General features: G+C 45.5%; 1 long non-coding RNA gene across 5 annotated transcripts in view; it reads left to right on the top strand.

The window, feature by feature from the left end:
* LOC103693859 (uncharacterized) overlaps window positions 1-18,881 on the top strand; it is a 179,229-nt gene extending 160,348 nt beyond the window's left edge. For 2 of the 5 annotated variants that reach the window (XR_015640146.1, XR_015640144.1), the window contains exons 4-6: window positions 6,256-6,446; window positions 15,583-15,646; window positions 18,612-18,881. This is a non-coding gene — a long non-coding RNA (uncharacterized LOC103693859). The remainder of the gene's footprint in view (window positions 1-6,255; window positions 6,447-15,582; window positions 15,647-18,611) is intronic. The other 3 variants (XR_015640143.1, XR_015640147.1, XR_015640145.1) reach the window with 2 other exon arrangements.
* Window positions 18,882-21,093: the final 2,212 nt, after the last annotated feature.

The following is a 21,093-nucleotide window of genomic DNA, read 5'->3' as shown; positions in this document are numbered from 1 at the left end:
GTAGGGGTCATGCTGTGGGCCAAAGGGTTAGCTCCATAGGGGACAGGGGTTCATGGACAAACAGGCAGAACTGGATAGAAATTGCCCTGGATGGGGCCCCAGGTTAGGTGGTATTAGAGCCCAAAGAGATGAAGCCATCAGGAGTTCAACATCAGCTCCAGAGAGACAGTAGAAAGGTGGGTAGCAATGGCCCAGAGGAAATTTGAGACTGCAGAGGAGAGGGACTTGGACCCAGAGGTAGGAGTGTGAGGCTCATCTGTGCCACTTTCTAGCAGCACGGACTTGCACCAGCTTTGGTTTGTATGCGCTGGGCTCATTTTTGATGGCACTGTGAGTATTAAATAATGCAGGGGCCATGGAAACTGCAGAGCAGCATCAGGGGCCCGGCAAACCTGGCCGAGTGGCACATCCACGATGACCTCAGCCTGCAGAGTGCTTGCAGGTGAGAGACAGTTTCTGGGACCACTGCTTCCATCATCTGAACCTTCTGGGCAAGGGGAGGAGGAGGAGCAACATCAAGTCCAAAGATGGTGTTTCAGGCTCCTGGTCAGTTACTGGAGACAGGGGTGGGGGGCATGAGCCATTCAATTCACATGAAACCGTCTCCCGACCTCAGAGGTGTGCAAGCAGGTCATGTACCGTTTGTGTCACCCAGACCTGTCCTTGGCAGGATGACAACAAATATATGACTTTGAAGTCTGCCTACAGATGCCTGCAGCCCGTATCAGTCTCTCGATAATACTTTTTCTGCAGGCACCAAGTGTCCGTGCACTCTGGGTCTAGCCAGTTTTATCTAGGTATGTAGGATCCATTCCCAGTCACAGTACTGCCCAAGTCACAATGGCTCACGGAACTCACCACCCTGCTTCCTCTCTTTATTGATCCTTCTAGGCAGCAACCGGGGGCTTGACTTAGGACAGTGGGGAGCAGGTTAACTTTCAGGTTAGCTGCATCTGAATCTGAATTCAGACGCAGGTCCTAGCTGTGAAGTAAGCCACTCCACCATCTGAGCCACCGTTATGACAACTGTCCAGTGGGGAACTAATAATGTCTAGCTTGAGAGCTTGTTCTTGGGATTAATGATATTTGCACAGTGCCTGCCTGGGAGTCGTGGGCAATAAATCCAGCCTCCCTCACGCCCTCCTTCCCTCTCTCCCTCCCTCCCTCCCTGCCTTCCTTTTCTTCCTTGCTCCATTCTGATGGGCTGCTCTGGTCTGCCTGCCGCTCCACTGTAGCCCTTTGTCTCTCAGGCCTTGAATACTCTCCCACCATCCCCTGAGCCTTGGCGTCCGATTTCTCTTCCTCAGTGAGGACAAAGGGCTGAGTCAGCTCTCTGGGGACTCAGTTTTAAGGTTCCAAAGAGTCTGGGTGTCTCCACACCAGCACTCAAGCTGCTAATGGCCTCAGGATGGATTTGGGCCCTGCAATGTGGAGTTCACTGCAAGAGCTACCGTGGGCCTTTTTTTTTTTTTTTCCTTTTATGACTTTCACACAATAGGTTTCCTTTTTAATCAGAAACTAGTTGTCTAGCTTTCTGGCTTCTGGTGACTTCCTCTCTGGCCCCATAAAGGCCACAAGAGGATCAATTAGATGTCCCTGGTGCTGAGAGATGGAAAAGAGCCAGAGGTGGTTGCTGCCTCCTCCCTACTGAGCTGGGTTGTGTGGGGGATGGGAAAGCCAGCTTTCCTGAACTTTCAAATGCTCTGCTTATGGGAGGTCCCAGTTTCTTAGATGGACCTGCTCAGCGAGGGTAAGAGCTGGGGCCAGATGATGGGGAGGAGGAGTGAGAGAGGCTAAATGACCTGCCAAGGGTCACGGGGCTGGTTGTAACCCTCTCCAAGTCCTTGCTATACACAGGGCCTTCTGTACTTCAGTTCCCTACCATTGGCCACTCACCTCTGAGGCCCTGGCTGTTCACTCACAGATGCTGACTTTCACTGCCATAGCTACTGTTCCCAGCTGACAATTTCCATCCGTAGGACAGCTGTTCTTCAACCAGGTTGCAAAGATAAGTTATCCAGGATGGGGGCAAAGGTTGGGTTGAGGGAGGCCTGGACTCCTGTGGCATCCACTGAGCTGCCCACTTCTTACAGCGTATCTCTGAAAACCCAGGTGGTAAATGGTACCATTTTTGGAAACTTGTCAGCAAGAGAGGGGGTGGGGGAGGTGGCTAACAAACTCCTTCCTGGGAAGAATCCTCCTCTGAGGAAGAAGCAGCTGGCATTCTCTCCTTCTAAAGAGTATGATAAGCTGGACCTCAGATTTTTCTTTCACACCGTTATTTTTATTTTTATTATTATTTTTTTGGTTCTTTTTTTCGGAGCTGGGGACCGAACCCAGGGCCTTGTGCTTCCTAGGTAAGCACTCTACCACTGAGCTAAATCCCCAGCCCCCGTTATTTTTATTTTTATGTGTTCAAATATTTACCTGAATGTGCATGTGTACACCACACATGTGTCTGGTACACACAGAGGATAGAAGAGGACATTGAGACTAGAGTTACAGATGACTGTGAACTGTGTGGGTGCTGGCAATCAACCCAGGTCCTCTGCAACAGCAGCAAGTGCTTTTAACTACAGAACTATCCCTCCAGCCCCGATCCTAAATCTGTGATCCTCAGATCACCAGCAGCCTCTAGAACTGTGTTTTTCAACCTGTGTGGGTCTCAACCCCTGGGTTCAAATGACCCTTTCACAGAGGTTGCATATCAGATTACGATTTATAACAGTAGCAAAATTACAGTATGAAGTAGCAATGAAAATACTATTATGGTTGGGGAATCAATCGTAGAGCACGAGGAACTGTATTAGAGTCACAGCATTAGGAACGTTGAGAACCACTGAGCTAGGAAGTTGTCAGTATTCAAATTTAGAAATCTGTTATACTCAGGAGACAAACAATCCCTGTCTGACAAGCCCTCCCAGTGACTCCCATAGACCTGCCCTTGAGATAGCCTGGATTATATTTTTCCTGGATGGGTCCAGAGTTGGGTGTGACTAATGTGGACGGAGACCCATGGCTGGAGAAGGTTTGCTAAGTTGGTTGGATCAAAGACAGATTTTTGCTGGATAGTTGGGGGGCGGGGTGGGGAGCAGGTTGGATGTGGGTGTGTGAAGCAGTGCACACAAAGGGCGATGTTGAAGGTATTCTGCCAACATCGAGACTTAGAATGACTGCCAAGGTCAGGCTTGGGATTCAGAACTGACCCTGATTGGGTTACTATGGGTTATAGATGCTACATATATATTAAATTATAGAAGTCTAACCTGGGTCAGATGCCCAACAGTTCACCCATATTTAACTCATCTATCCCCTGTCTGTCCGTCCATCCACCTGCCTGTCCACTCACCCATCCACCCATCCACCTATAATCTACCCAACTATCCATGCATCCTATCCACTCTTCTAGTTTCTTTTTCTGAGACAGACTCAATTGTAAATGACTTGTTCTGAGGTATAAAGGAAAAAAGCTTCGGAGGCACGGGGAAACCTGAGTCCTGGGTCCCCAAGTCCTGTGCTCAAACATGCAACTTCTATTTGCAATACTGGGTGGTTGGGCACATTATGACCTGGTTCTATCTCAGGGAAGATGAGTTCATGCTGGGACATCTAGACCACATACATCACCTGAGGCTGACCTTGAACTCCTGATACTCTGGCTTCTACATCTCAAATACCAGAACTACAGGTGTGAGCCATTGCCCCTGGCGCATGCATATATATATATATATATATATATATATATATGTATATGTATATGTATATGTATATGTATATGTATATGTATATGTATATGTATGTGTATGTGTATGTGTATGTGTATGTGTATGTGTATGTGTATGTATATGTATATGTATATGTATATGTATATGTATATGTATATGTATGTATATATATATATTTTTCCCAACCAAAATGAGCCTTCTTCAGCACCAGACATTCAGCTAGGCCCTTCCTTTGCAGAGAGGGTTGGCAAGAGATGGCAACTTGCAAGCCTGGACATTTAAGTCATTGAAAGATCTACACAGAGTTTTCTACCAGACAGCTTCCCAACACCATCTACAATCTTAGATCAAATACTTTTTGGGTGTCATGGGATAGGAACAACGTGTGACTTCAGGTTCCGATTTTGTCTCTGAGAAGCGTGAGCCGGTTGTTTTCTGAGGAGAACTTCAGCCAGGCAGCAGGTCCACAGGCTACTGCACTTGTTTGCTTAGCCCCAACCCCCAAGGGTGCCCAACTGTCTTTCATACCAACTTTCTGATTTAATTTTGAAAATAATACTGTGAAGTCTGAGGAAGTTCAGACTCAAATGTAAATGACTTGTTCTGAGGTATAAAGGAAAAAAGCTTTGGAGGCACGGGGAAACCTGAGTCCTGCGTCCCCAAGTCCTGTGCTCAAACATGCAACTTCTATTTGCAATACTGGGTGGTTGGGCACATTATGACCTGGGTACTATCTCAGGGAAAATGAGTTCATGCTGGGACATCTAGACCACATATATCACGCATGTGAAAGGAGAAGTGTGGAGCCATGGCCAGTCCGGAAAGCAGTTCTAGAAACCAAAGATCCATGTCCAAAAGGAAGTCACCTTGTCCTTCTATTGGAAGGAACAGGGAAACCCTGACCTTACCACAAGTATAGACTCTGATAATACAGTAAGAAAACACTCAGTCTTTAAACATCTGGTGGTCCCCATGAATTTAACACCTCATGCATGCTGGTAGGTCACTGTGAAAAGAAAATCAAAACATATACTGGTAGTAAAAACGTGGCTCTTTGAACAATGCTAAAAACACTTCAGCAACCCTCCATATAGAATTAATTAACATGAAACCCAGCATCCTGGTTGCTGCAGAGCCCTAAAGTGGTTGCCAGAATTTAATTAGACTTAACCTTTTTCCCTACACCAGCACTGCTTTATAATAACTGCAGATCATTATTAATTCCTTTGGTGTTCGCTGTAATAACATTAATCACGATGCACTTCTTTCTGTGGTAATGTGTATGTAATATGTAATTCCATTGCAATTGAGTATTAGTTAAAGCTAAATTGAAATTAATTTCACAAAAAGACACTATTTGTTATTGGATACTGTATATTCATAAAATAACATTTTAGAGCAATTTATAGTAAGGTGGCCAGATTAGAAGGCATTTGGTAAGCTGCTGAAAGTTCACCAACAGAACAGTTTGTTGTTGATGACTGGAGCCCTTCTGGCTGCCAGCATCCAGCATCCCAAAGGCACTTGAGATATCAAATCAGAATATGAGGAGGCTGTTCTGAATGGCCCTTGGGGAGACAGCACCATAGCAACCTCCCAGCCTTGGATGGACACCTACGTGGGACCTGCCTCCCAAGTGCTGGCCTCTGACTGAACTCAGAGTACAAGCTCATGGTCTGTTTCTCCCAGGATCAGTCTTTTCTTCTATAAAATGGTTCCACAACCTCTACCCACTATGGTAATCTTAAGGGGTAGCTTGGGAAACTAGGAGCAACATGTACAAGATAGAGCCCATCAATACCCCAGCTCAGATAAGGGAGGTGCCTGTGAGGCTCCATCGATAGCTGAGACACTGCCATGAGTGGCTGCTGGCCAAGGGGCAGTAGTTTTTCTCCAGTGGTCTCACCACTGGCAAGTTAATAATTCCCATACCTATGCTCATGCAGGTAACCATAACTAAGTACAGTAGGTAATTAACACACACACACACACACACACACACACACACACACGCACACACACATACACACACACATACACACACAGACACACACAGACACACACACACAAAAACACCACACATATGCACACACAACACACACTCACAAAAACCTCACACACACACATATACAGAAATGCACACACACTCACAGACACACACACACAAAACACACACACATACCACACACAGAGGAATATTGGAAGGCGACCTCCTTGGGAAGAAGAGGCAGTTTAGAGGGAGCAAGAGGTGATGGGATATATAGGATCAAAATTCATTATTTACATGTATGAAATTGTCAAAGAATAAACTAAAAATATATAAAAAACCCAGCATGATAAGCAAGAATTGTTGTGAACACACAGAAGCACAGTGCTTGATAAAAAGTAGAAATGTCTGTCTGTGTTCTGTTTTGTTTTTGCCTTGCTTAGCTCTGTGGTGAATATTTGAAAGTAATGGTGCTGGAGAGTGGACGAGGGTTATTTGTTTGTTTGCTCTTACGTATCAAGAGTACATGTTACTAATTTCTAGGTGGCCACTTGCTGTAGCCTCTGCCCTTTGTAGGGCCCATCCAGATACTTGTGTTGACAAAGCTCTGATTACTGGTCTCCTCACTTCTTCATGGAGAAGTTGGAGCATGAGGAGACACACCTCTGCAGAGAGCTGGCGACCCAGGAGGCGATGGCTATAAACAGAGAACAGCAGTAATAATTAACACACAGGTAAGGGTGATATTAAAAGTCGATAAAGCTGGGCTGGGGACATGGTTTAATGACAGCGCGCTAACCCAGTATTTGATCCCTGGTATCACACTAAACAGGCATGGTGGTACTGTCCTCCAATCCCAGCACTGGAGATGGAATCCTTGGGGTTAGGAGTTCAAGGTCACCTTCAGCTACATAGTGAGTTTGAGAATAGTTTGGGCTTTATGAATCCCTGTTTCAAAAAAATAATAATTCAAGCATATAAATGAGAGACACTGAGCAGACAGCACAGCAGGAAGGCATCAGCTCAGCTCAGAGCAGCCTGGGATCCCCAAAAGAGTCTTTTAACTTGGTTGGAGCTTAGTCAGGAGCAGCGTACAGCTGTGGCAAGGTTCAGAGAGCACGGGTGGACTGATGTGGTAAGAGAGTGTAGAAATTGTGATAAGTTTCTACTGAAGAGGATGTGGTGTCTTGAGGAGGAGGGGCCAGCCTCCCTAACCAGTGTGCAGGTGACCACACCTTCGCTGAAGAACTTGGACTTGCGTGGGGCTGACGTAATGGAGGAGGTGCTCCATACAGCGGGTGGGTGCTCCACATGGCAGTGCTCCATGCAGAAGGTGCTTCACATGACAGTGCTCCATGCGGAGGGTGCTCCACATGGCAGTGCTCCATGCGGAGAGTGCTCCACGTGACAGTGCTCCATGAGGAGGGTGCTCCACGTGGCAGTGCTCCATGAGGAGGGTGCTCCACGTGGCAGTGCTCCATGTGGAAGGTGCGCACATGACAGTGCTCCATGCAGAAGGTGCTCCACGTGGCAGTGCTCCATGCAGAGGGTGCTCCACGTGGCAGTGCTCCATGCGGAGAGTGCTCCACGTGGCAGTGCTCCATGAGGAGGGTGCTCCACGTGGCAGTGCTCCATGCGGAGAGTGCTCCACGTGGCAGTGCTCCATGTGGAGGGTGCTCCACGTGGCAGTGCTCCATGCGGAGGGTGCTCCACGTGACAGTGCTCCATGAGGAGGGTGCTCCACGTGGCAGTGCTCCATGTGGAAGGTGCGCACATGACAGTGCTCCATGCAGAAGGTGCTCCACGTGGCAGTGCTCCATGCAGAGGGTGCTCCACGTGGCAGTGCTCCATGCGGAAGGTGCTCCACGTGGCAGTGCTCCATGAGGAGGGTGCTCCATGTGTCAGTGCTCCATGTGGAGGGTGCTCCACGTGACAGTGCTCCATGAGGAGGGTGCTCCACGTGGCAGTGCTCCATGCGGAGAGTGCTCCACGTGGCAGTGCTCCATGAGGAGGGTGCTCCACGTGGCAGTGCTCCATGCGGAGAGTGCTCCACGTGACGGTGCTCCATGTGGAGGGTGCTCCACGTGGCAGTGCTCCATGCGGAGGGTGCTCCACGTGACAGTGCTCCATGAGGAGGGTGCTCCACGTGACGGTGCTCCATGTGACAGTGCTCCATGAGGAGGGTGCTCCACGTGGCAGTGCTCCATGCGGAGAGTGCTCCACGTGGCAGTGCTCCATGAGGAGGGTGCTCCACGTGGCAGTGCTCCATGCGGAGAGTGCTCCACGTGACGGTGCTCCATGTGGAGGGTGCTCCATGTGACAGTGCTCCATGAGGAGGGTGCTCCACGTGACGGTGCTCCATGTGGAGGGTGCTCCACGTGGCAGTGCTCCATGCGGAGAGTGCTCCACGTGGCAGTGCTCCATGAGGAGGGTGCTCCACGTGGCAGTGCTCCATGCGGAGAGTGCTCCACGTGACGGTGCTCCATGTGGAGGGTGCTCCACGTGACAGTGCTCCATGAGGAGGGTGCTCCACGTGACGGTGCTCCATGTGACAGTGCTCCATGAGGAGGGTGCTCCACGTGGCAGTGTTCCATGAGGAGGGTGCTCCACGTGATAGTGCTCCATGAGGAGGGTGCTCCATCTAGGGGTGCTTCGTGGGGTGGGTGCTCCATGCTGTTGTTCATTCTGTTTTGTTCACACCTCCTACTCTTCCCTTCTCCTCTTTCCTTTTTGAAATATCCTCAGTGTTAGGGTCAAAGTGCTATGTGCCAGATAAAAACTAAGCACTTATGTGTGGAGATAGGTTACCATAAATAAGGCCAAAAGATGCTTGATGGACAAAAAAAAAAAAAAAAAAAAAAAAAAAAAAAAAAAAAAAAAGATTTAGAAAAATAGATAGCTCTTATCTAAATAAAGCTTTTAACAGATTGATAAGAAAATGACAAACACCTGAAGTGATAAATGGTTGGGAAACCTCACGAGGCAGTGAGTTGGGGGAAAGGCTGTCCCCAAGAAAGAACCAGGGAAAGGTAAATTAAATGGCAAAACACCAGCTTTTAAACCAAATTGGCCGAATCCGAAAATGTAGGCAGCCCCTGCATACTGATTATAAATAGGACACAATCTTTTAATTACTAAGGGTTGATGTGTGCATGAGATTTTAACCCTATTGGGAAAACCAAAGCTACGCACAGAGCAGTCACGACGCAGGAAGGGGAGGGGAGGTGAGACGCTTTATATTCATCTGAGTTTAAATAAGAGGAAACGTAGATATATTGAAGTGTTCCCTTGCTGCCATGTACTATCCAGTGACCTAGAGGGACACCCTGGAGAGACAACTACAGCAAGATACACTCCACAAGCTCTTTGCTGTAAGACAGCAACAGCAAAACAACAACAACAACAACAACAACAACAACAACAACAACAACAACTAGCATGTGCTCATTACCTAGAAATGGGGAAACTGGCAGTGCATGCTAATGCTTGCCCCAATCCCAGCACCAGGGAGACTGAAGTCAGGGGCTGGGGAGTGGTCAAGGTTACCCTTGGCTAAGTAGTGAGCATGAGACCAGCCTGGGATCCACGAGACCTTGTCTCACAAAAATAGTAGCAAGCAAACAGGAACTTTGCAAGAAGGGCAAACATTCTTCCCAGCCGAGTCATCTCTGTAGCCCCTAGACATTTCTTTCTTTCTTCTATAAAGTAGGTCTGGTGCTAGCAGGACATGGAAAGTAGGGGATCCCCAAGACCATCAGCTAAAGTGCCACAACTGATTTTACCTAGTTGCAAGGGAGGCCCGGGAAGGTACTGTCATGGGGAGAGCAATGCATCCAAAGAAGTATCTGCTTCTTTTCACAAAACTTCATGTGAGCATAAGTGTGTGCACACTGAGTCTGCACACATCCATCTGTGTGAATCTGCACATTCATACCACAGGGCATGCATAGCTGTCAGAGGATCGTCTCTGGTGTTGGTCCTCACCTTGTTGTGACAGGGTCTTTTGTTGCCTTTCTGCTAGCCTTTAAGCCTTGCAGGGCTCGCTTGTCTCAGCCTTGCATCTTTCTGTAGGAGCGCCAGGATTTCAGACACTTGGAGTAAGTGGCTTTTTAATGAGTTCTGGGTATCTGAACACAGGTCTTCATGGTCCTGTGTCATGCATTCTCTACCTACTGAGCCGTCTGCTCAGACCAGTAGTTGGGTTCTTTATAGATATCCTGGTTAGCATTTTGTCTTTTCTTTTTCTTCTTTTTGCAACTTGACACAAACTAGAGTTACCTGGGAGGACGACCTCACTTGAGACAATGGTTGCATCAGATTGCCTGTAGGTAAGTCTGTAGGACATCTTCTTGATTAGTGATTAACGTGAGAGACCCGGCTCACTTGGGACACTGTCACTTTGGGCAGGTGGTTCTCAGTGGTGTAAGACAGCAGGCTGAGCAAGCCATGGGGAGCAAACTAGTAGTTTCTCCATGGTGTCTGCTTCAGGTTCCTGCCTTGAGTTCCTACCCTGCCTTCCCTTTGTAGGGGACTGTATGTTGTGAGCTGAAATAAACCTTTCTTCGAGAAGTTGCTTTTGGTCATGATGTTTACCATAGCAGTCCAAAGCCAACTAGAAAAACAGGTTTAACCGGAGAGGAGGAGACAGATCTTGGAAGGAAGGAAATCCTGTCTACTTCTGGGTTCTGCCTGGATCAGCTCAATTACATTTTCTTAAATGACTAAACTCCTTTTCAGGGTGGATGTGCTGTCTGCTTTCCTGTCCCCAATATGTGAGATGCTAACTGACTTTGCATTCTCAGGATTCTCTTCTGTATATTGTAGGACTCAATTTGCTATTTTTTTCTTATAGAATTTTCTGTTTTTGTACATATACTGACAATTTGATAATCCCATGCTGGTTTTTTTTCAATGTGTCAAGGGGAATGAGCTCTGGTTTTCTCTTTAGTTATATGTATTCTAGAATGCCAGATTCATTGAATGAACTAAGACGGATGTCTCATTCACTTTTTTTGGAGAAGATCGTGGAGAATTGTTATTTTCTTTTTCTTAACTGTTTGTTCAAACTCATCAGTGAGGCTATCAGGATTTGGAGTTTTTCTTTGGGGAAGGCTTTAAATCACAGATACAACTTTGGAAACCATTAAGAGCTATTCAAGGTATTGATTTCCTCTTGAGTAGGTTTGCAGGTATTGTATATCAATGATTTCCCCCAAACCACCCAAGGAGTTTGAAATTATAGGTATCAACGACTCCCACAACCCTTTCCACATCTGTTGAACGGGTGGTGACATCACATCCCTCGATCGATCCACTCTTGGCAATGTGCACATATGTTCCTTCTCAGCCTTTATGAAAGCTTACTCTTTCAGAAAGTCTTCTTTAGGCTCTGGCATTTGAATTTGTTGATTTTATCCCCTCCCCTCTCCATTTTTGTTACTCTGTTCTAACTATTCATTTCTTATACTTTGACTTTTATTTGTTCTTGTTTTTCTGATTTCTTATGTGAGCGCTGCAGTTACAGAGGACTTGGGGCCCCTCTTCTCTAGTGAGCTCTTGTGCCACATTGGTCCGCTAAGTACAGTATAAGGGGGCATCCTACACATTTTGATAGACTGTACTTTTATTCTTTTCTCATGCAAAATATTTCCTAACTTTTCTTTTGCTTTGTCCTTCAATCAGTTGTTCATTTCATAGTGTCTTACTTAATTTTCACATGGTGAAGAATTTTTAAAAATTAGAAAATATTTAGTATCTATGAGCATGATCTGCATGCATGTCTGTGTACTGTGTGCATTCTTGGTATATGTAGAGGGTATAAGATCCATTGGAACTAGGAAGACACATGGCTATGAGCCACCACGTTGGTCCTGGGAGTAAGAACCATCCACCTCCTGGCCCTCTGCAAGAGCAGCTAGAGCTCTTGACCACTGAGCCATCTCTCTGGCCTCAAGATTCTTATTTGCTATTTCTTACTTAGCATCTTCAAGCATTGCTAATAGAAATGTACTTCAGATATTCTTCCTCTCCCCCACACAACAAAGCTTTATTCATCCTCATTGATTAGAGAAAGGCAAGCTCACTGGTGCCCCACCTGAGGACAGATGTCCTTTAGAGCTGCCAGTTCTCTTCAGTTCATCCAGCCACTTCTTTTCCTCTGCCTGGGGTTTTTGGTAACTATAGAGCTTGGCACCATAGGCCAAGCTGAGGACCAGGGTGGAGCAGCTGAACTTGATGAGCCAAGAGCCTGTAGCCCTGCCTGAAGCTCAACTCCTTCAGAGTTTTAAAATACAGCTCTCTTGTGTTGGTCCAGAAGGTGTCTATTTCACTCTGTCTGAAGTTTCTAACTGTTGCTGTGAGTTGCTCTCTTTTCCTTGCAGTTCATCAACCTGCGCTTTGAGTGTCCTGGAGTTCTGGCATCATGCCTAAAAGCTAGGTGTGACTCTCCTCTCCTCCTGAGGAACCAATGCCACTATCTTCCTTAGCGACGACTCTCTCTCTCTCTCTCTCTCTGTGTGTCTCTCTGTCTCTCTGTCTCTCTCTGTCTGTCTCTCTGTCTCTGTCTCTGTCTCTCTCTGTCTCTCTCTCACTCTCTCTGTCTCTCTCTCGCTCGCTCGCTCCTGGCTTCTTTCCCTTTAATTGCTGTTACATATATACACATGCCTATTCCTAAATGCACACACACAGTCTGCTCAGTCAGTATAATGTTCCCTGTATGGATATGACCTCAGGACTGACCAGTTGGTATCACAACGTTCAACCTTTCGACTTTGTAACATGACAAGATCACTTACGAAGTTCACGATCAAGTTTTGCACCACTGAGTCATAAGAAAAATCTAAATCAAATCTCATAAGTCTGTTTATAGTTGTTTTTGTTGTTGTTGTTGCTGCTGCTATTGTCGGGAAACATACAAAGCTATCCTGGAGTGTGTGAGACCTGTGGGCCTCAGGGTAGACACTGATGTAGCCTGGCCATGACTACAGTTAGAATAAACCATCTTACTATTTATACTTTATCCATTCCACTCGTTCTTGGTCTCAGCTTTCTTATTTTTATTTTTAATTAAAACAATTTAAATTATTATATGATTATAGGAAGTTGCAAGGAAATACACAAGGAGGTTCCTTGTACCCTTCCTTGTACCTCAGCCTTCTTAACAGTAGTATCTTGAGTCATCAAGGTTTCCAAGAAACACCAGGAACTGATAACATTACCTCCAAGGTTGAGTTCAATTTCACTGTATGTGCACACATTTGCAGTGTAGAGAGCTATGGGTAATTTTCTCACATATGTGGCCTTGGAGCGGCTACATTTGACATTCAAGGCCCTCATCATAATGCTGAGGGCCAGGAGGCGCCTCTCCACGACTCCTCTATTATCCTGAACCTCCTTCCCTCATGTCAACCTCTCATAACAGCTAATCTGCCTCCTGTTTCCAGAACAATTCTTCATGAATGCTAAATGTTAGTTTACAGATGTTATAAACATGGGGAGTTAGGCTGCCTACATCCTGAGACAGACTTTTACACCAACCTAATTTTTATTATGTTTATGCAAGTAGTGTTTAAACTTTTAATCACACGCACACCATATATATGTGTATATATATATATATGACTCAGGGTTTTCTGTGTAGTCTGGCTGTGCCGGTGAATGAAAAAAAGAAATAAAGACAAAAAGAAAGGGCATGGCTGCTCCTAGGTATGGTGGAAGAGAAAGCTTGTATACATGAAGGGAAATAGCCAGAGGCAGGGGCGTCTGGGAGAGTCCAGAGTGGAAATGATCAGACTGAGCTGGGCCATGTAGGGAGAGGGGAAAGGCAAGGAAAAGAAGAGAGAGAAGAAGCAGGTGCAGCAGCCAGAAGGTCTAAAGGTACAAGGAGGGCAGATAACCAAAATGGTTGGATAATATATAAAGAAAAGTAACCCAGACCCCTGGCCTGGAGAGTTTAGGGTAGAGGGCAGGAAAGGCCAGTCATACCATGAAACAGGTAGGGACTGAGGGATGCTGGGAGAACCTGGAGGCCAGGTCCTATTTGATATGTTAAATAGGCACTTCAGCAATTTGTCCCAGGTTTGAAACCTAGCATCCTGGAACTGACTCTGTAGACCAGGCTAGCCTTGAATCTGTCTGCCTCTGTCTCCAGAGGTCTGGGATTAATGATACACACCACCGTGCCTGGCCACTATTACTTTATTATCATAATTAATTTTCTTACTGAATAATATTCCATTATGGACATATCACAATCTGTTACCAACTCATCCATTGATAGACAGTTGATGTTTTCCTTTTTGGATGTTACGGTGAAAGCTGCTGTTACTAATAGCTGCTAATAAGTTTTCATTTCTCTGGGATGAAATTGTCCAACAATGTAATTGCTAGATTGTACAGCAAATGTCTGCTTAGTTTCCAAATCAATTACTAAACTATTTTTCAGAATTGCTGTCTCATTTGATAACCCTATCAGCCACTAGTGAGTGTCTGGGTCTCCCCACCCTATCATCGGGATTTGATGTTATCACTCATGTTTTATTTTAGCCTTGAATGAGTGACATTCTGTGGATCCAGGCCTTTCTGTCAGAGCTAACAGTATTGGCTAGTTTTTCCACTGTCCAACAATCTTCTGTGTATCTTCTTCAGTGAAATGCACCATAGTGAGTTTTTTAGCTTTACTCTTCTCTACCTGGCTTAAAAAAACCTGTTGGATTTTGACAGTTCTTTATCTTTCACATGATAGACACAAATCCTTTGTTGTATACCTAATGATTTGTACATATTTTCTTCCAGTCCTTAATCTGTGCTTTATTTTCTTTACAATGTTTTTTGGGTATTTGATTTTTTTTCAAGCAAAATATTTGGAAATTTTGGTGAAGTCTGATTTATCACTTTGTCTTGTGTTTAACTCTACAGTCTGAGAATTTCCCTCAGTGTAGCACTTTACAGTTTTATATTTCATGTTTAAATCCATCATCCATGTTGGTCCTTATTTTTTGTTTAATGTTAGATGCAATGCCAGTTAGCTTTGTTTCCCTGTTTTGCCTCGAAATGTCCAATTATTCTTGCAACATGTATTTGTATTAAAAAGAAATAGTGGAAATGGCTCAGTTGATAGAAGAGCTTGCCACACAGGTCTGACAACCTGAGTTTGATCCTGAGACCTCATATGAAGGTAGAAGGAAGAGAACTGTGCTGGCTAGCTTTATGTCAACTTAACACAAGGCAGAGTCATCATAGAGGAGGAAACCTCAGTTCAGAAAATGCCTGTGTAAGATTGGGCTTTAGGGGAGCCTGTGGGGGAATTTTCTTAATTGGAGATTGATGGGGGAGGGTTCAGATCATTGTGGGTGGTGTTATCCTGGGCTGGTGGTCCTGGGTCCTATGAGAAAGCAGGCTGAGCAAGCCAGTAAGCAGCACCCCTCCATGGCCTCAGCATCAGCTCCTCCTCCATGCTCCTGCCCTGTTTGAGTTCCTGTCCCGACATCCTGAATAATGAACAGTGCTATGGAGGTGTGAGCCAAGTAAACCTTTCCCTCCCCAAGCTGCTTTGTTCATGGTGTTTCATCATAGTAATAGTAACCCTAAGACAAGGACTTCCTGCACGACCTGTCCTTTGACTTCCGTACGTGTGCCGTGGCACGTGTGTGTGTGTGTGCGTGTGCGTGTACCTATGCATGTGCAGGGGTCAGCAGACAAATCACAGGGATCAGTTCTTCCTTCCACCACATGGGTACCAGGAATTAAACTCAGGTTATCAGGCTTGTCAGCAAATGCCTTCACCTGCTGTGCCATCCTTCTCTGGCTCTACTAGATTTGAATAAGAAAATTAACTTTGACGTTTACAGAACCCTTTATTTCTTTGTATAGATTCCATCTTCTCTATGTTATCAATTTCTTTTTCCTGGATGGTCTTCATTCTGTTTCCTATAGGGTAAGTTCAATTGCATACATTCCCTCAGTGTTTTCTGAAGACATCTTTACTTTACTTTCACTTTCGTGGGATATTATTGCTGGGTATAAAGACAATAGGTTTACAGCTCTTCTCTTTTAGTGCTAAAATGTTTCTGTATCTCTCTTGGTTACATCATCTCCGATAACCTCTCTGCTGTTTTTATTCTCTTAACATATGTTCTTGTCTTTCTGCTGGTTGCCTTTGGGATGTCCTTTTTTCCTCTGATTTTTCCATTACTTTGTTATGTGGCTTGGAGTATTTGCTTTGTGGTTCCGATGTTTGGCATCAATTGAGCTTCTTGTATCTTTGTATTGACCATTTTAACAAACTTGTAAATGTTTCAGCGATGAACTCATTCTTTATGTAACCCCATCTTTCGTTTATTTTTACACCCACAATCTCTTTCTGTCGGAGATTTTTTACGCAGTCCTGGGTAGGAAGGTATTTAGAGTAGGCAAATAAATGAAAGCCTTAATGACAATGACCCAATAGGTTTAAAATAAATTAAAATAAAACGTGTTTTAAAAGAAGTCTTTTAGATGCACATTTTTTTTTTGCCATTAAAAATGAAAGCAAATTTGCAACCCGATGAGACAGCGTGCTTGCTTGTTTTTACATAAAGAACTAAATCAAGGCTGAGTATTTGATACCATAGTATGTAGAGAATTATCAACTGCTTTCAGGACTGATTGATATATATATATTTGGTTCTTTTTTTCGGAGCTGGGGACCGAACCCAGGGCCTTGCGCTTCCTAGGTAAGCGCTCTACCACTGAGCTAAATCCCCAGCCCTGATTGATATTTTAATTTACAATTTCCATTGCTACCAGGTATTATGGTACATGTCTGTGACCCTGTTCCCTGAGACTGAGGTCAGAGGACCAAGACTTTAAGGCCAGCTACAGCTATAGTGCTAGTTCTAGACCAACCTTGGCTACATGAGATCCTGTCTCAAAAAAAAAAAAAAAAAGAAAGAAAGAAAAAAAGAAAGAAAGAAGGAAAGAAAGAAAGAAAATCAAAACAGGAAGCAATTGCTGGTATTGAGAACACACTTCACATAAATACATAGGAGAGAACAGTGAGATTATATTTCAGGCCATTTCAGAAATTGTGGGAAATTCTCTCCTAACCCTGAGCCAAAATTCATGTATTGATTTTGAATGAAAACTAAGCCAGTCACTCAAATAGCAATTTTAAAAATCAAACAAAGACAATGCGATTCAAAGATGGGCTCATTTGATACCTGTTGAGGAGTGGCGGCCGGAAAATAAGAAAAGCCTTTGTCTTCTGTAATTAAGCCAGGATGTTTCTATAAACGCAGAGATCTTTGCACTGTAAAAACTCAGCAGCTCATAGCACAGATCCGTCTGGAATCAGAGTAGAGGGATTGCAGGCACCATTTATTGCTATTGTATATACCAAGACTCACAGTGCGAAGTGTGCGCGCGCGTGTTTTTGGAAGCAAGGCGGAAGCGGGGTCACAGTGTGTCTCTGGCATGTGCTTCAAGAAACCATTCAGACTCACAACATATTGGTTTTCTGCTCATTCGTTTCTGCTCATTGTGCATTAGAAGGCTTTTACTGTTGCTGAGTTTCCCACACTCACGATGCCACATGGGATGTGACCGGCTGCGTGAGGAGCTGTACTCTATTTAACCCCACTACTTTCTTCCTGGCGGGACAGGACCCTTTCTCGGCCTCTAGAACCTCTGGATGGTCTGTGTTGAAGCTTGGAAAGTTTCCGCAGGCCAGAGAGCACCCAAAGCCCAATTGCTTCACTTTTCTTCCTTAAGGACTTAAGTCCTCAGTCACCTGTTCCATGTCTTACATACTATGGCTTCCGGATCCTGGGGGCTCTTGGGAAGGTAAATCAACCTCATCTTCTTCATTTGGGTTAAGCACTGGACTTGTATTCATTGCTTTCTTATCTGTCTTTTAGGATTTTATTTTTACAATCTTGACTCCCCCACCCGCAACCCTATTCCCACGGTAGTGGAGGAAATGTTCCTACATGAATCCTGTTCTTACATGCTGAGTTCTTTTAATTTATTTAATTTTATTTTATGCACACTGGTGTGAGGGTATCAGATCCCCTGGAGCATGGAGTTACAGACAGTAGTGATCTGGCACGTGGGTGCTGGGAATCGAACCTGGCTCCTATGGAAGAAAGCCTGTTTCTTTGGCTGAACTATCTCTCCAGCCCTAATATGCCGAGTTCTTTATCTGTTTCATGCCTCAGTCTTCCATGGGTGCTATTTGCATAGTCGCCATGCCCATTTCTGAAATCCCCCTTCTACCTAACACAGAACTGTGCTTGCCTGTGAAATACCAAGTGATTTCCCCTAATGATCTTCCCACTCAATCCAAAACCTATTTATCTTTCTCTCTGAACTACTTTTGAAGGGTCAAGTACTTCATGGTATCAATTCTGAAGTTAGAAATGCAGGCATCAGTGATCAGTTTTAAGGGAAAAAAATCCTTCCCTTGGGGCCATTTGATTTTTGAAAAGAAATATTCTGGGAGCTAGAACATTAATACCAGGATAGCAGGGAGCTTTGAGTCAGTTTTGCTCGATGCTGTGTCATATGCTTCTAAACCAGCAGTGGGCACATATTTGTTCTTTCATAAGGCTGAGTTGGAGGGATAAGTTCTAGGGGCACAGAATGGGTGAGCAAAACTTTTAAGCCTCAACCCAGTAAAGAACTGTGTGCAGTAGGGCTGGGCAGTGGCAGTACAGGTTTTCCTTCTGGGCCACGTTCTTCAGCAGAGTGGCTTTGCCAGGTGTTGTGGAGCATATCCCTCTGAAGAGACTTGGAAAGACCAGAGTTCTAGAGACATAAGGATTTCTGAGGGGAGGCTCTTTAAGGTTCAGGAAGTAAACATCTTGAAAGTTTCAGGAAGTCCCTGAAACAGATCAGATGACACTAGGTTTCTCCTTTTTAAGGTGATATAAGCAACAAGGACCTCTGAGGAGACCAACACCAGTCAAGCTGCCTAGAAGAGATACTTTGCAACCTGTCCAGTTGTCTGTAAGATGGCAACTTCAGGGCTCTAGCTATCATGAGCCTGTGCCCATGCTGGGATGGCAGCTCCCATATGCCAGCATCCATGCTGGGATGGGCTTTTGGTGATGCAACTGTCTTTGAACTTGGTTCTGCTGTGAGTGACCCCTCATACTCCTGTAAGTAACCTCAATAAACTCATTAGTTTGTCACATTGGACTTCAGTGGTATCCTTGCTTGGGTCTGTTGTCCGTTTCCTATGTGGGATGAGTAGATGTTTGCTCATGTCTCCCTAGAAATACTGTCACACAGCAGCAGGATGGTGCTGGCGTGTGGTCACATAATTTAGGATTTAAGTGAGATCATACCAGACAATGGGAGAAACCATGGCTTCTTAGAGGGGAGGGTTGTTTGGGCTTAGCATGGCTAGAGACTGCTTCCCATTGGAGTCCTTCTATGTCCTTTCTCCAACTCTCTCCTGGGATCGTGTCTAAGGGGAAATTAATGAGGTCATGTGCCCTACCATGTCCAAGTGCTAGTGGCTGTATTTAAGGAGCAGTAATACTTGTCTGGTAGGTTACTGCATGGAGCAAATGGTAGAAGTCTGTGCCTCTATTTGGAACTCCCCGCTCCCCAAGTGTGATGGTTAGCATTATTTGTCAACTTGACAGAATTTAGAATTACCTGGGAGAAAGTCCTCTGGGCATGCCTGTGAGGCATTACCTTAATTACCTTAATTGAGGCGGGAGGACTATCCCACTGTGATTGGCACCATTCCCTGGCTGTGATCCTGGACTGCATACTTGAAGAAGGCAAATCGAGCAGTAGGGTACACAGGTTCATGATATCGAGTAAGATACAAGCAGCCTCATCAAGCTCCTCCTGCCCTTGATTTGCAAGGGACAGTATCACGAACTGTGAATTAAAATAAATCCATCTTCCCTGAAGTTGTTTCTGCCCAGTCATTTTTCTGTAGTGACAGGGAAGAGCATGAAGGTTCTCAGCTCTGCTAGCCTGAAGATGACCAGGAGGGCAGGCGCCAGCACCTCTTTGCTTTGTTTGCATTTCCTCAGGGCTCCAGCGACCTGCTGGTTTTTAACAGAGTCCTGGGGCTTCCCAGTCTGTATTAACTACTCTCATGTGTATAGCCTTTCTCCAGCATGCTTCATTGGATGACTGTTGCACAGCCTCTAACATTTTTGAGTACTTTGACCCCATTTAGTGCCTGCTTTGACGCACTAGCATCTTTCTGCCTCCTCAGCTGAGGGGCTGGAGGAGCTGCTGGTGCCAGGTTCCAGCCATGGCCCTTTGGCTCCTGGAGCCTGGCTGGCAATGGGAGGAAGGAAGGAAGGAGGAAGGATGGAGTAGGGAGCTCTTATGAGACCCTGACTTAATACTTTGACCCAAGCTGCTTTCTTGGGGCATCTGCCAAGAGTCACGATGGGCTCAAGCTAATTGGCTGAGGAGGCCTGAGTGTGAAGGCAGAAAGAAAGTAAGTGGGCAGCTGTCTAATGAGGCAGACCCTAGAAAGGATGTCGTGAGTTTCGGGCTTGCAAATATCTGAGACTTTGAAAAGAAGGCTGGGCTGTCTGTGGCAAGCAGGAGAAATGAGTGTGCCTCCAGGAGGCGGCTGTATGACCAAGGCCTGAAGAACTGAGTAAGTTTGACTATGGCCTGGCACAGTGAGCCAGGAAAGGGGAGGGCCCTTCAGATGTTCTGAAGAGGACCCCATAGGGAGAGTAATCTGAGAGAGAAGGGAACTAGGAGGGAATGAGGGGTTATGAAAAAGAGCGGGAGAAGGCAGAGGAGAGTTATGGGTAGGGGGAGATTTAGCAGAGCCTTTTGAGTTCCAAGGGCCATGAAAAAAAATATGTCCCAAGGGCAGGCTTGTTTCCTTCAGTGTCATATGTGTTAGCATTGTCTAAGCCTCACCACCTACCCTCCCCAGTTACCTGGCAACAGCAGCCAGGTATGCTCCACCCCAGTTACCTGGCAACAGCAGCCAGGTATGCCTGACACTATAGAAGCGGCTGCTTGCTCACTCCTCTCTTGCTCTTGCTCTCTCTCTCTTGCTCTTACCCTCTTGCCCCTTTGTCCCTTCTCTCCCCATTCCCCTCCCCCTTCTCTCAATGAGCTCATGGCCGGTCTCTACTTTACTCCTCTATTTCCCCTCCTTCTCTACTCTTCTTTACTCTCTCTCTTTCTCTGCCCTATTACCATCTTAACTCCCCTCCCCATGCCCTGAATAAACTCTATTCTATACTATACTGTTGTGTGGCTGGACCCACTGAGGCACCCCCTTCCCCCAGACCTCTGTAGAACATAATCCCCCTTTTGTCTTTTTATAACACAACATTGGTGCCAAACCCAGGGATCCAACCAGGGACCTTTAGACCCTGGACACATCCTCTCTTTATCTTTTTA

This window comes from Rattus norvegicus, chromosome 16, assembly GCF_021556685.1.
Source record: "Rattus norvegicus strain SHRSP/BbbUtx chromosome 16, alternate assembly SHRSP_T2T, whole genome shotgun sequence".
Taxonomy (NCBI): domain Eukaryota; kingdom Metazoa; phylum Chordata; class Mammalia; order Rodentia; family Muridae; genus Rattus; species Rattus norvegicus.
This window is presented reverse-complemented; position numbering and strand designations above follow the sequence as displayed.